Source organism: Watersipora subatra, chromosome 1 (genome assembly GCF_963576615.1).
Source record: "Watersipora subatra chromosome 1, tzWatSuba1.1, whole genome shotgun sequence".
Lineage (NCBI taxonomy): Eukaryota > Metazoa > Bryozoa > Gymnolaemata > Cheilostomatida > Watersiporidae > Watersipora > Watersipora subatra.
Window position 1 is genome coordinate 51739507 of NC_088708.1, and position 16025 is coordinate 51755531.

The 16025-nt window shown below is 34.2% G+C and overlaps 1 long non-coding RNA gene across 1 annotated transcript; it reads right to left on the bottom strand.

Annotated features, from left to right (window-relative positions):
• Positions 1-9368: 9368 nt before the first annotated feature.
• On the bottom strand, positions 9369-12567 carry LOC137385641 (uncharacterized). Its single transcript, XR_010977787.1, has 3 exons — positions 12446-12567; positions 12193-12345; positions 9369-9505 (listed from the first exon to the last, which is right to left on the bottom strand). It is a non-coding gene; the product is annotated as an uncharacterized lncRNA (long non-coding RNA).
• Between the last annotated feature and the right edge of the window lie 3458 nt (positions 12568-16025).

Consider the following 16025-nt stretch of genomic DNA (forward strand, 5'->3'; position numbering starts at 1 on the left):
CACTATTGTTTGTATTTTTGTTAAAAAATTATCAAAAGGAAGGACATCATCTGTAGCTAGTTCTTCATGGACTTAGCCCTAGTTTTGTGTAGCTAGTTACAGTTTATGCGTTGTGAGGTGCTTTCATAGCGTCGCATGAGCTATAGCTCTTGGCCAGCTTACGACACATCTAACTATTTCCTGTTAGAGACTATTCCACTATATTAGTGCCTATTTGTTTTCACACTGATGTCTAACCTTGCATATACAAGCAAGTCCCTGATCCTAGACCATATTGACAACTTTCAATCGGCTATGAAAGTACTTAGAGTAGCGCAAGTAGCTCAAGTGTCCTTGATACTTTGGATAATTTGATACTTTGGATAATTTGATACTTTGGATAATTTGATACTTTGGATAATTTGATACTTTGGACAATTTGATACTTTGGACAATTTGATACTTTGGACAATTTGATACTTTGGACAATTTAATACTTCGGCAATTTGATACTTTGGATAATTTGATACTTTGGACAATTTGATACTTTGGACAATTTGATACTTTGGCAATTTCTCCAGGACTAATGGTTCAATCAAATTAAATTTTAGAAATTATACTGAAGATTTGTTCCTCACTAAACAACCAGAATGTCATAATTCTGTGGAGACCAGCTTCAGACTGATAATAGTAAACAGCACGTCATACCTTCCTTTTTATTTTTACAATCCTGGATTTCAAAAAGTCTAGTGCAAGTGGCAGTCATTGTTAAAAAACAGTGTTTCTCTTAGACATGAAAGAACAATGAAAAATTATGAGAAAACATCTTCAAATCAGTTCTTTAAAAAATCTCTGAAAGCATCTTAGTTACCAGGATGGAGAAGGCATCTTAGTTACCAGGATGGAGAAGGCATCTTAGTTACCAGTGTGATGGAAACGTGCGTTACCATCTCCTTTTTCTGATTGTCGTTAGAGTTGTATTCTCTTTTTTCCTTTATGTAGTCACGCCCCTAGAGGAGGCTGGCCCTTGCCACCTCATTTACATATTTGATTGTATTTAAGGCCGAGCTTCGGCTCAGTTAGATCGTTCAATACATGCTTTGCATTTGGACCCACACTCTTCTGTTACCTTGCGCACTAACAGAATCACACTGAGCACTTATTTACTCCAAGCCTCAGTCTACGGACTGTGCTTTGGGAGTAGAGTTATAGACACACTGTCGACCCCGTCGACCTCAGGTCGACCTTGTCGAACGAGCATAATATCACTCAGGGAGCAATTCCCCGTGTAAGGTAGTTGAAGTAGACCGGTGGTGTAAGTCGACCTAGTCGCCTCCGCGTGTTGGTCAACGGGCAACACTTACACGGCCCCTGTGGAGAGTGAATGCAGACCGGTAGAGTAAGCCGACCCAGGTCGCCTCTACGTGTTGGTCGCAGGATCTAACACACCAGGATGGAGAAGGTATCTTAGTTACCAGGATGGAGAAGGCATCTTAGTTACCAGGATGGAGAAGGTAACAGTAATGAGAAAAATTAAACTCGCGCTTGCAACGATAATTGAAAGTAAAATAATAAAACATACAAAAATTAAAAACAACAAAAATCATGTTCATTCGTAAAAATTGACTTGTCTAAATTATACTAGCTTATCTATTTATAGCCCCACTTCTACCTACACATATTCCATCTCTTGTATACTTCTACCTACACATATTCCATCTCTTGCATACTTCTACCTACACATATTCCATTTCTTGTATACTTCTAACTATACATATACCATCTCTTGTATACTTCTACCTACACATATTCCATCTCTTGTATACTTCTACCTACATATATTCCATCTCTTGTAAACTTCTACCTACACATATTCCATCTCTTGTATACTTCTACCTACACATATTCCATCTCTTGTATATTACTACCTACACATATTCCATCTCTTGCATACTTCTACCTACACATACTCCATCTCTTGTAAACTTCTACCTACACATATTCCATCCCTTGTATACTTCTACCTACACATATTTCATCTCTTGTAAACTTCTACCTACACATATTCCATCTCTTGTATACTTCTACCTACACATATTCTATCTCTTGTATATTTCTACCTACACCTATTCCATCGCTTGTATTCTTCTACCTACACATATTCCATCTCTTGTACACTTCTACCTACACATATACCATCTCTTGTATATTACTACCTACACATATTCCATCCCTTGTATACTTCTACCTACACATATTCCATCTCTTGTACACTTCTACCTACACATATTCCATCTCTTGCACACTTTTGCCTACACATATTCCATCTCTTGTATACTTCTACCTACACATATTCCATCTCTTGCATACTTCTACCTACACATACTCCATCTCTTGTAAACTTCTACCTACACATATTCCATCTCTTGTAAACTTCTACCTACACATATTCCATCTCTTGTATACTTCTACCTACACATATTCCATCTCTGGTATACTTCTACTTACACATATTCCATCTCTTGCATACTTCTACCTACACATATTCCATCTCTTGTATACTTCTACCTACACATATTCCATCTCTTGTATACTTCTACCTACACATATTCCATCTCTTGTATACTTCTACCTACACATATTCCATCTCTTGTATATTACTACCTACACATATTCCATCTCTTGCATACTTCTACCTACACATACTCCATCTCTTGTAAACTTCTACCTACACATATTCCATCCCTTGTATACTTCTACCTACACATATTTCATCTCTTGTAAACTTCTACCTACACATATTCCATCTCTTGTATACTTCTACCTACACATATTCCATCTCTTGTATACTTCTACCTACACATACTCCATCTCTTGTAAACTTCTACCTACACATATTCCATCTCTTGTAAACTTCTACCTACACATATTCCATCTCTTGTATATTACTACCTACACATATTCCATCACTTGTATACTTCTACCTACACATATTCCATCTCTTGTACACTTCTACCTACACATATTCCATCTCTTGCATACTTCTACCTACACATATTCCATTTCTTGTATGCTTCTACCTACACATATTCCATCTCTTGTACACTTCTACCTACACATATACCATCTCTTGTATATTACTACCTACACATATTCCATCTCTTGTATACTTCTACCTACACATACTCCATCTCTTGTAAACTTCTACCTACACATATTCCATCTCTTGTAAACTTCTACCTACACATATTCCATCTCTTGTATATTACTACCTACACATATTCCATCACTTGTATACTTCTACCTACACATATTCCATCTCTTGTACACTTCTACCTACACATATTCCATCTCTTGCATACTTCTACCTACACATATTCCATTTCTTGTATGCTTCTACCTACACATATTCCATCTCTTGTACACTTCTACCTACACATATACCATCTCTTGTATATTACTACCTACACATATTCCATCCCTTGTATACTTCTACCTACACATATTCCATCTCTTGTACACTTCTACCTACACATATACCATCTTTTGTATATTACTACCTACACATATTCCATCTCTTGAACACTTCTACCTACACATATTACATCTCTTGTATACTTCTACCTACACATATTCCATCTCTTGTATACTTCTACCTACACATATTCCATCTCTTGTATACTTCTACCTACATATATTCCATCTCTTGTAAACTTCTACCTACACATATTCCATCTCTTGTATACTTCTACCTACACATATTCCATCTCTTGTATACTTCTACCTACATATATTCCATCTCTTGTAAACTTCTACCTACACATATTCCATCTCTTGTATACTTCTACCTACACATATTCCGTTTCTTGTATGCTTCTACCTACACATATTCCATCTCTTGTATACTTCTACCTACACATATTCCATCTCTTGTACACTTCTACCTACACATATACCATCTCTTGTATATTACTACCTACACATATTCCATCCCTTGTATACTTCTACCTACACATATTCCATCTCTTGTACACTTCTACCTACACATATTCCATCTCTTGTATACTTCTACCTACACATATTCCATCTCTTGCATACTTCTACCTACACATACTCCATCTCTTGTAAACTTCTACCTACACATATTCCATCTCTTGTAAACTTCTACCTACACATATTCCATCTCTTGTATACTTCTACCTACACATATTCCATCTCTGGTATACTTCTACTTACACATATTCCATCTCTTGCATACTTCTACCTACACATATTCCATCTCTTGTATACTTCTACCTACACATATTCCATCTCTTGTATACTTCTACCTACACATATTCCATCTCTTGTATACTTCTACCTACACATATTCCATCTCTTGTATATTACTACCTACACATATTCCATCTCTTGCATACTTCTACCTACACATACTCCATCTCTTGTAAACTTCTACCTACACATATTCCATCCCTTGTATACTTCTACCTACACATATTTCATCTCTTGTAAACTTCTACCTACACATATTCCATCTCTTGTATACTTCTACCTACACATATTCTATCTCTTGTATATTTCTACCTACACCTATTCCATCGCTTGTATTCTTCTACCTACACATATTCCATCTCTTGTACACTTCTACCTACACATATACCATCTCTTGTATATTACTACCTACACATATTCCATCCCTTGTATACTTCTACCTACACATATTCCATCTCTTGTACACTTCTACCTACACATATTCCATCTCTTGCACACTTTTGCCTACACATATTCCATCTCTTGTATACTTCTACCTACACATATTCCATCTCTTGCATACTTCTACCTACACATACTCCATCTCTTGTAAACTTCTACCTACACATATTCCATCTCTTGTAAACTTCTACCTACACATATTCCATCTCTTGTATACTTCTACCTACACATATTCCATCTCTGGTATACTTCTACTTACACATATTCCATCTCTTGCATACTTCTACCTACACATATTCCATCTCTTGTATACTTCTACCTACACATATTCCATCTCTTGTATACTTCTACCTACACATATTCCATCTCTTGTATACTTCTACCTACACATATTCCATCTCTTGTATATTACTACCTACACATATTCCATCTCTTGCATACTTCTACCTACACATACTCCATCTCTTGTAAACTTCTACCTACACATATTCCATCCCTTGTATACTTCTACCTACACATATTTCATCTCTTGTAAACTTCTACCTACACATATTCCATCTTTTGTATACTTCTACCTACACATATTCTATCTCTTGTATATTTCTACCTACACCTATTCCATCGCTTGTATTCTTCTACCTACACATATTCCATCTCTTGTACACTTCTACCTACACATATACCATCTCTTGTATATTACTACCTACACATATTCCATCCCTTGTATACTTCTACCTACACATATTCCATCTCTTGTACACTTCTACCTACACATATTCCATCTCTTGCACACTTTTGCCTACACATATTTCATCTCTTGTATACTTCTACCTACACATATAACATTTCTTGTATCATTATCCCAATCAGCAGGCTGGAAGGATGGCTCATAGGAGTTTCTGCCTCAGTAGACACGGTTTTATATCTCATATACGTTGGATGCCATTTTAACCACTTTTAAGTTAAATGGCCATTATACCGGCAGCAGGCTTTAATTTAATGCTTAATGCAAGTACAGTTATTGCAATTAAAGTTAAGTGAACTTTAATTAAGTTAATTTAACATATGGTACATATGTAACATATATGTACCTTGCTTATAGCGATAGGCTTGGTCCTTGGTACCTTGCTTATGTACCTTGGTATATGGTACCTTGGTATATGGTACCTTGGTATGTACCTTGCTTATAGCGATAGGCTTGGTCCTTGGTACCTTGCTTATGTACCTTGGTACCTTGGTATATAGTACCTTGGTATGTACCTTGCTTATAGCGATAGGCTTGGTCCTTGGTACCTTGCTTATGTACCTTGGTATATAGTACCTTGGTATGTACCTTGCTTATAGCGATAGGCTTGGTCCTTGGTACCTTGCTTATGTACCTTGGTATATAGTACCTTGGTATGTACCTTGCTTATAGCAACAGGCTTGGTCCTTGGTACCTTGCTTATGTACCTTGGTACCTTGGTATATAGTACCTTGGTATGTACCTTGCTTATAGCGATAGGCTTGGTCCTTGGTACCTTGCTTATGTACCTTGGTATATAGTACCTTGGTATGTACCTTGCTTATAGCGATAGGCTTGGTCCTTGATACCTTGCTTATGTACCTTGGTATGTACCTTGCTTATAGCGATAGGCTTGGTCCTTGGTACCTTGCTTATGTACCTTGGTACCTTGGTATATGGTACCTTGGTATGTACCTTGCTTATAGCGATAGGCTTGGTCCTTGGTACCTTGCTTATGTACCTTGGTACCTTGGTATATGGTACCTTGGTATATGGTACCTTGGTATGTACCTTGCTTATAGCGATAGGCTTGGTCCCAAATTTCCTCACTATAACACTCTTGGTGGAATTAATAGTTTATTTTTGCAACCAGAACATACATGGAATGACCAGTGCTGTCTTTATGGTAGAATAGAAATATTCATGGCTGGTATTACTTGATGCACCCAGCCATTAGTATTAGCCAAAGGGGGATTGTTTGAGCCATAGATGTGACAGCGATGGGAGTGTGAAGTCATTAAGAACGCTTGTTTAACCTTAGTATTTTACTTTTAAACTTTGTGCATGGTTAATTTAGTGATGTTAGACTATAAATTATTGGAAAAAATTATGTGATAGAATACCAATAATTATATGTAAATATAACATTCTTTTTAATTTCGCAAATGTGGCATCTTTACAGAGGTACCGTCAAGCTTTTCCTTGGTCAATGGTTTTATACTTTGAGCGTTTGCCTCATATGACAGACGCTTGAGTCATATGACAGGTGCTTGCTTCATATGACAGATGCTTGTGTCATATGACAGGTGTTTGTTTTACATGACATGTGTTTGTCTCATATGACTGGTGCTTACCTCATATGACCGGTATTTGCCTCATGAGACAGGTATTTGCACATTTGCTAATTTATAGTTGACGAAGCCAGACACAGTTATCATGTACCCTAGTCTGCCAAATATCAAAATAAAAACTACCGTAATTTCACAATTGTGAGGGACACAGCTCAAATATTCACCACAACCCTTACAAGCTGCCTGCATAAAATTAGGGTTTGCACTTAAATGCAAGGAGATTAGAAAACTTCTTTCTATGACGCTACTAGATGGGGCTACTGCGATTGGTCGATGGGGTGTTTGAGATTAACAATTATAGGTTTACGCTAGCCAAACTAAATGTTTCATAGATTCAGCCAACTTACGGTATATGAAATTGGTTGAACTACGATTTTGTTAGCAAAGCAATTACATTACTAGCTAATCATTCATTGTTAATGTATTAATGATCAGCAGTGTATAGCTACAAGTTACCTCACTACTCTAGCTACTCCATACTAACACTCGTTATATGCTTACTATGTTATGTTACAGAGAATTGAATAGTGCATATTGGTGATGACTGTCGATTTCAGATTTATGAGTTTACAAATAACAACAAATTGATGTTTGTTTCATTATTAAAATATAAGTGCAGTTGTTTTTTGTCTTCTGATTGAACTCGAAAATAACTTTGGACTTGTCTCCCCACTCTGCTACTGGTGTGAGCATTTATTCAAAATATGGCAACTGCCCTTTTTTCAGCAGTCTCATTATGTAATACTTAATGTAACGCCAGGTGGGGAATAGCTGAAAAGGGAAATTTCTTTTTTGTTTCGGAACTTTTAGAAAATGTGTGAAGAATTCTAGCTGTTCAGGTAAAATTTAAACATGTTGCTTTAAAATAACAACCGTATCAGTTTCCAGCTTAGTCTTTATCACTACCTTGGTGACAGCAGAATAGTTGTAATAGGCACAATGGCTGAAAATCTTGCAGTAGCAGAATACTGAACAGGACAAAATTGTTAGTGGGACAATAAACCGTGGTTCTATAGGAATACACACAGCTCAGTAAATGAGACCTTGTAATCTCATCAGTGCGACATGTTGTCTCATGAGCTTTTGACAATAGTACCACCTTTTATTTTTATTTACACAATAGTTCATGCGCTTGAATTAATGGAATACAGACAAATAATGACAAAATCTAATAATAATAAATAATAACAATGACAAAAATAATGATGAGAATCTGTTTCACAGATTTTCTCTTTTCTTGGTTCTTTACGCAGTGAGCGGGCCAAGGAAGTGAAATTAACATGTAACTTCCTCCTGTCAAAACAGAGAAAGGATGGGGCTGGGCAGAAAATTTTGAGTCTTGCGAACAGAGGAAATATATAGAGGCAGATGACTTCCAGATTCACAATACTTGTTGGGCATTACTAAGTCTAATGGCTGTAAGGTGCCAAACATGCTAGTATATGTGGAATAAGTGTTTGTGAATGCAAAGCTGTCCTTTTTAACAACATAGGGATTAATGACTTGCTCACCAGTGTGTTGAATCAACTGACTATTAAAATACTAGTGCAGACAAGTATTTAGGTAAGTTCAGCAAAGTATGTTTAAAAAGAAAACGAATTGTCTACTCTCTTTGCAAGTGAGTTGGGAAAATAAGAAGACAATTCCAAATTTCATGCTATGGAGCTAACAATGTGCAGTTGTAAGCTAAATACTTTTTGCCAGTGCAGTCAATGTTGTGCAATAGACATTTACAGTGCCACAAAATACGCATCATCCTTTAATTATGTTTGCCAATTCTTGTAGTTTGTTAGAACCAGAAGCTTTTGAACTAGTTTATTTGAAATTAATTTTAGCCGTATGACCATCCAAAATAAAATTAGTAGATATAAAATGTTAAATAAAAAACAGAAAAATCGGAAATTGTTAAAAGAAAAGTTTTTAGTTTATGTGTGACCATACAGTCATTAAATTAAAAAATCTAGTTCAGCTTTTCATTATGAATGGTCAAATGGGTGAGCTTGAGAAGAAACCGATAATGCTATATATATAAATATATATATATATATAGAGTAATGTCCCGCTTCTCTAGCATAGTGCTCTATTACTAGAAGTAAGAGCTAAAGTATAAAAGAAGTAGGAGATGACTAAAAATGAGTTTTTGTTACTAATAGTTTCATGTACAGAGTACAATCATCAGACGATTGTACTCTGTACATGAAACTATTAGTAACAAAAACTCATTTTTAGTCATCTCTTACTTCTTTTATATATATATACATATACATATATATACTAATAAATTATTTAAAAGCAATACTTATCTTTTTTCTCAGCTACTGTCAGTTTCATGATATTATCATTCATCAGGCTGTGTTGAAATAAACAAGATGGTGACTAATCTCTTCCTGGCTATTTTTCCCTCCTTTAGTTCTTATTGTTTAATTTCCTCTTCTTCTGATTGGTTGTTGGTTAGTAGCTACAAAATGAGAGAGAAGATAACTTCTGGAATGACGACAGGTTGAGACTAATTCAGATTTTTTATTAAGTGTTGCTAAGTCAGGTCTATTAATGATGTAGTATTTTTCTGTCAAACATAGGACTTTGTGAAACTGACTTTAAAACACGATATAGTAACCACAAAACTAGTATCAAAAATAGCACCAAGCGAAACGCAACTGAACTAAGCAAACACATTTGGAAACTGAAAGACCAAGACATTGACTACAAACTAGACTGGACTGTACTAAAACAAACAAAATCATACAACAACTCCAGCAAAAGGTGCAACCTATGTTTGACAGAAAAATACTACATCATTAATAGACCTGACTTAGCAACACTTAATAAAAAATCTGAATTAGTCTCAACCTGTCGTCATTCCAGAAGTTATATTCTCTCTCATTTTGTAGCTACTAACCAACAACTAATCAGAAGAAGAGGAAATTAAACAATAAGAACTAAAGGAGGGAAAAATAGCCAGGAAGAGATTAGTCACCATCTTGTTTATTTCAACACAGCCTGATGAATGAGAATATCATGAAACTGACAGTAGCTGAGAAAACAGATAAGTATTGCTTTTAAATAATTTATTAGTATATAGCTGCTCCAATATATTGTTGAGCACTCTAACTTTAGTAATACTAGTTCATAATTCTTAGGAATTTATAGTTTATATATATATAATTTATTTCCATATTATTTCCATAACATTTCCATAATTCTTTTCCATAGTTTTTTATATATATATATATTTTTCCATGTATATATATATATATATATATATATATATATATATATATATATATCAGGGATCGCTAAATATATTATGGAAATGTTTACTTTTCCATATCCATAAACATAAATATTTCCATAATTTTATGGAAATGGATATGGAAACTTTATTTTAGAAATATGGAAATGTTATAGAAATGGAAAAAATATGGAAATGAATTATGGAAATGTTATGGAAATGGAAATAATATGGAAATGAATTATGGAAATGTTATGGAAATGGAAAAAAATATGGAAATGAATTATGGAAATGGAAATAATATGGAAATAAATTATGGAAATGGAAATAATATGGAAATAAATTATGGAAATGGAAATAATATGGAAATAAATTATGGAAAGGGTATGGAAATGGAAATAATATGGAAATGGAAATGAATTATGGAAAATTTATGGAAATGGAAATAATATAGAAATGAATTATGGAAATTGTAACATACACGTAATCCAAGATATAAACAGAGGGGAGTTATATTGTATAGACTAGGCTACATGAATAGACAATGTTAATACACAAACAGCTAACATCAGTGGTATTACAAAAACTATTAAAGGGGTCTGGAAGAAACTAACTCAAATTGTCTCTTGCTCGGCTACATGTATAGACAATGGTTACACACAAACCCAGCTAACATCCGTGGTATTACAGAAACTATTAAAGGGGCCTACAAGAAATTAACTCAAATTGTCTCTGGACTTGGCTACATGTACAGACAATGGTAGCACAAAACCCAGCTAACATCAGTGGTATTACAGAAACTATTAAGGGAGTCTGAAAGAAACTATCTCAAATCGTCTCTGACTTAGTTATAGGCAATGGTAGCATACAGCTTTGATGTTGCCTGGACCCTAAATAAAGTATATTAGCAAGCAAATATCATATTCATATTATGTATACATTAATCACATGTTCGGGAAGAGTTGACGATTGCACACACACACACACTCATTTGACACGCAAGCGCGCACACATACGTACACACCAGGGATCGCTAAACATATTATGGAAATTTTTACTTTTTCATTTCCATAAACATAAATATTTCCATAATTTTATGGAAATGGAAATTTTATTTTAGAAATACGGAAATGTTATGGAAATGGAAATAATATAGAAATGAATTATGGAAATGTTATGGAAATGGAAAAAATATGGAAATGAATTATGGAAATGTTATGGAAATGGAAATAATATGGAAATAAATTATGGAAATGTTATGGAACTGGAAAAAAAACTATGGAAAAGAATTATGGAAATGTTATGGAAATAATATGGAAATAAATTATGGAAATGTTATGGAAATAATATGGAAATAAATTATGGAAATGGAAATAATATGGAAATGAATTATGGAAATGTTATGGAAGTAATATGGAAATTAATTATGGAAATGGAAATAATATGGAAATGAATTATGGAAATGGAAATTGTGACAAACACGTAATCCCTGATATATATATATATATATAGCCTATATATATATATATATGTCTTTTACAATTTGTATAATATAAGAACCTTGGAATGTAACAGTTTTCGGAATGGATTACTTACGGTGTGGGAGAGAGGGGTCTATTGTGCATAAATATGCTTTTAATGGTGGACCACAACACTAAGCACACTGTTTAACAGCTTGTGAACTCTGGAATGGTGCTAAACAAATCCTTCAAAGCTGTAGTATAAATTTTTACATCATGTCTGGGTTGGTCCCCTCTGCCATTGTAAGACCACATGTGAGTAGTGGAAAGAAGGATACAGCTAAGGTATAACTAACTATAGTTCATTTATAAAACATACGTTTTATTTTATATAAATATGATATCTATTTGACTTAGTTAAAAATCACATTTATCGATTCAATAAAGCTGTACCTTCTTTAAAATTGGAACATTGAGATTCCGGTAATATTGTGCTGTTTTTACATTTCTGTAGAAATTCTTAACATATACGTCGTTTGTCTTTTACCTCGGCTTGCAAAGCCCTAAGCAGTTGAAGAGAAACACGCTCAAGGGCTGTCATGTCATCTAAAAATAGAAATATAGCGTTATTACTATTGTCTGTATTACAGAAATAAATTCAACCACAACCATGAAATAATATTTTCAAAATGTTGTCTGTACCTACGTAATGAACTAAAACAATCTGACATCACAGGGCAGAATCAACGCTCGCCATCTTGTCAGCAACAAAAGCTTTTGGATTGCTTAGCATATCTATATTAACATATCTACAAATACCAAGTTATTATACGAGAGGTTACTAAGAACATCCAAGTACTATAAATGAGGTAATTAAGTGGAGCAGCTGATAGTCAAGATTTTTGGCAAGGCAGTAATACTACCTAGTCTTTTATCGACATGCAAATTGTTTTTTGATGAATAAGTTAAATTATGACTTTCCAGAAACAGCAAAAATGGTGCATTCTTTAATTGTTTGTGAGTTATCAGGATAGCTTGGCGCTTGATGTGGTGAAGAAGTTGTTTAACTCCAAGCATTTGAAAAGCTAGCATCAATACAGACATAGTTGTCCGATTAGCGCAGATCTACAATCCGCAGTTCCATGATCTAAAGCGATAATGCATGTTTCCTAAACATAGGAACACGTCTGCTTTGGTTAACGAAAAATTGACTTGGATTGAAGTGTTCCACTTAACATACCGTGTAAGATTAAGATGCTTTTTTGAGTGTTACTCTAAAATGTGTTACTCAGAGTGTAACTCTAAAGTGTTGCTCAGAGTGTTAATCTCTGAGCAACACGTTAGAGTTACATTGGGGTGAACAACTCAGAGAGTGTTACTTTCTGAGCTGATCACCCAATGTAGGAAAAGGAGTGAGTGCTGCCCCCTCTTTAGTTCCTGAGAAAGCCTGTTGCAATTAGCTTACAATTAAAGATCTCTCTTTGTTAATGGCCTATTTTATTCAACTAAAAATACAACATATTTCATGTTAGTAGCAATGCCATACACCTAATGGAAAACTTCAGTAAAAGTTTACCATGAATGGCTATTGTTCTTGCAATATCTTTACGATACGTAAATAAAAAGTTTACTAACTCAGCGCAAGCTAGTCTTACAACTTGACAAATTGTAAATATTTTAGCATACTTCGGCAACATTTGACAGCTTTACTGTTGAACTCCATCAATACATTAAAAGTTTAATCAACTTTAATGCCAAACAAACTGTTTTGGAAAGAAAAAAATTGTATTACTCAACGAAGATTCAATCATCTAACCATAAATTGAAGATTCTCCCTTTTGATTACTTGACTAACACTTGGTATAATTTGAACTATCAAACTAAACACAAACGTTAAAAATCTTAATCAATTTGAGATAATGTCGACAAACTTCCATGTAGCACAAAGGAGCTAAAGTTAAAATAAAATTAGTTAATAACTGTGTGGTGCATAATGAGTGAGAGAGGTACTACGCTGCAACAATAGTTAACAGTGAATCTCACTGCTGAAACAGTCGACATTAAATTAACAACATATGACAGTATCAATTGATTATAAAATAAGATGTCGAAATTGAAACAAATGGGGAGACAAAAGAGTTTTCTGTAGTCCATTCTCCAACTCATTAAAGTGAAAAAATTTGGACGTGCTGACGAAAGAAACTAAAATAATATACGAAAACAGGGATAGTTTTCATAAATCATCTAATCCAGCATATTGCTTGCAGGGAAATTGCAATGACAGTGTGCAACATAGCCTACCATAAAACCTCTACTCGAATGCAGCCTGTAATAGAACGCCACTATAGGAAAAAGGATTAAAAAATACACTGTCACCCTTTAATTGAATTCCACCTCTATTAGACTGCCACTTTGACATTTATTACATTTAATTTTGACTCATCACGTTTGTCATCCACTTTAGACATTTATTTTTGCAAACCAATAGAAGAAAGTGATCTGTAGAAAAATGTCTACAAAATGGTACTAATAATGACTCAGTTACATCAATAAACAATTTTTTGTTGTTGCTAAAGTGTTACCATTGTTTTAGTGACAGTGTACTGCAACGTAATTGTAATCATCAGAACTGAAACCTGATTTGAGGTCATTAAAGTCTAAATCCGATCCATTGTCTTCAGATTCATAAATAGTGTGGCTTACAACCTGATCTGAAGAGCTAAAATGCTTTGATAATTGATGAGAATACTCATCAGAAATGCCGGACGACCTAATAGCAGCCATTGTTATGGCATATTGAAGTCCGTTTTTTAACTCTAAAATTTTATACAGTTTTTTCTTGAAAACTTAGAAAGCGACACCATCAAAATAATTTATCATTGTATGTGTAATGTTGTACTCTAAATAGTTTCTTGTTTATTTTGGCCTGGTATTTTGACATCGACGAAAAACAGTTCAGCCAAAATGTCACTTCTTAAATTGGAATAATTTTAATTAATCTTGCTCCACATGAAAGAGAATGCAAAACATAGGCGACATTAGCATCGCTTCGCCCCAAAAGGGTTAGATTTATTTTTCCAAAGTCTTGACGAGCTAATGGAAAAATATAGGGTCAACATCTATTTAAACATCATGTCACCTATAATAATGTAATGCTACTATGAGAAAAAGGTTGAAAAATGCAGCACCATGGTGCTGAAATAAAGGTTTTACAGTATTTATTAGGAGGCAACAAATTTGATGGTTTCAGCACTTCTCTTAGTATATCATCAGTTGTATTACTATATTTGCAATGAAAATGGTTGATACAGCAAAAATATAATGCGATCATATCATATGCACATTAACACATTAAGTATAGGCCAACACATGCATTCTAACTGGCATCGCTCTTTAATTACCAGAAAAAATAGTTGCCAAGAACAAGATGTTCAATTTTAAAATAATACTCAACTACACCGTAAATACAGCCACGCAGGCTAATCACAAAACAGAGACTGTTTCACAGACTGTTTCATTACAAAAGATATTAGGATATGCCAGTCTACAAACGAGACTGTCAAATGCACAAGCACATTTGCGTATATATTCACAATTATTCTTTAAACGTGTCATTATAACCAAGAATGTATTACCAAAAGTATAAAAAGGTTGTAGCTACAAACCACTGAGTAGATGTTACATTGAAAACCAGCAGGAGAGTTTCATACTGTCTGTACTTTTATTCATATATTTAATATTTAGACAAATGGCTTACCATTATAAAGTTATTTTGAAAATACATGATATTAAACTTTATTCAGGTCTTTTGTATGGTTCAGATGGCATGCGCTATTTAAATTCTTTAGCACATAATCCACTCAGGACTGTTGCGGTATTATACTAAGGCTGCTGTATCAAGCAAAAACATTTAAATTTTCAACAGGAATAATCTACCAAAAACTAAACTGGACGACCTACAGCATTTTGCTAATGGGTAGCTTATTCTAAAACATGTTTTACTTTTAATGATCTTGGTTTTTATTTGTAGTTCCTGATGTCACGTTATTTATGAAGCCAACTTGATTTTGCTGAATACCAGCTAAATTAAAAGATAAAACCCTTTGTGTTATGAAGCCAGTACACTAAGTTATCAATATCAACTGCGGTAGTGTTCAGACAAAATATTGTGGGTTGTTAAACAACCCATTAACTTTGCTAATTGCAAACAATCATGAGATTTGACGCCCGCTAAAAATTATGACTATGTAGCTGATTGTTTAAATCAATTGAAACACCTAATCCAC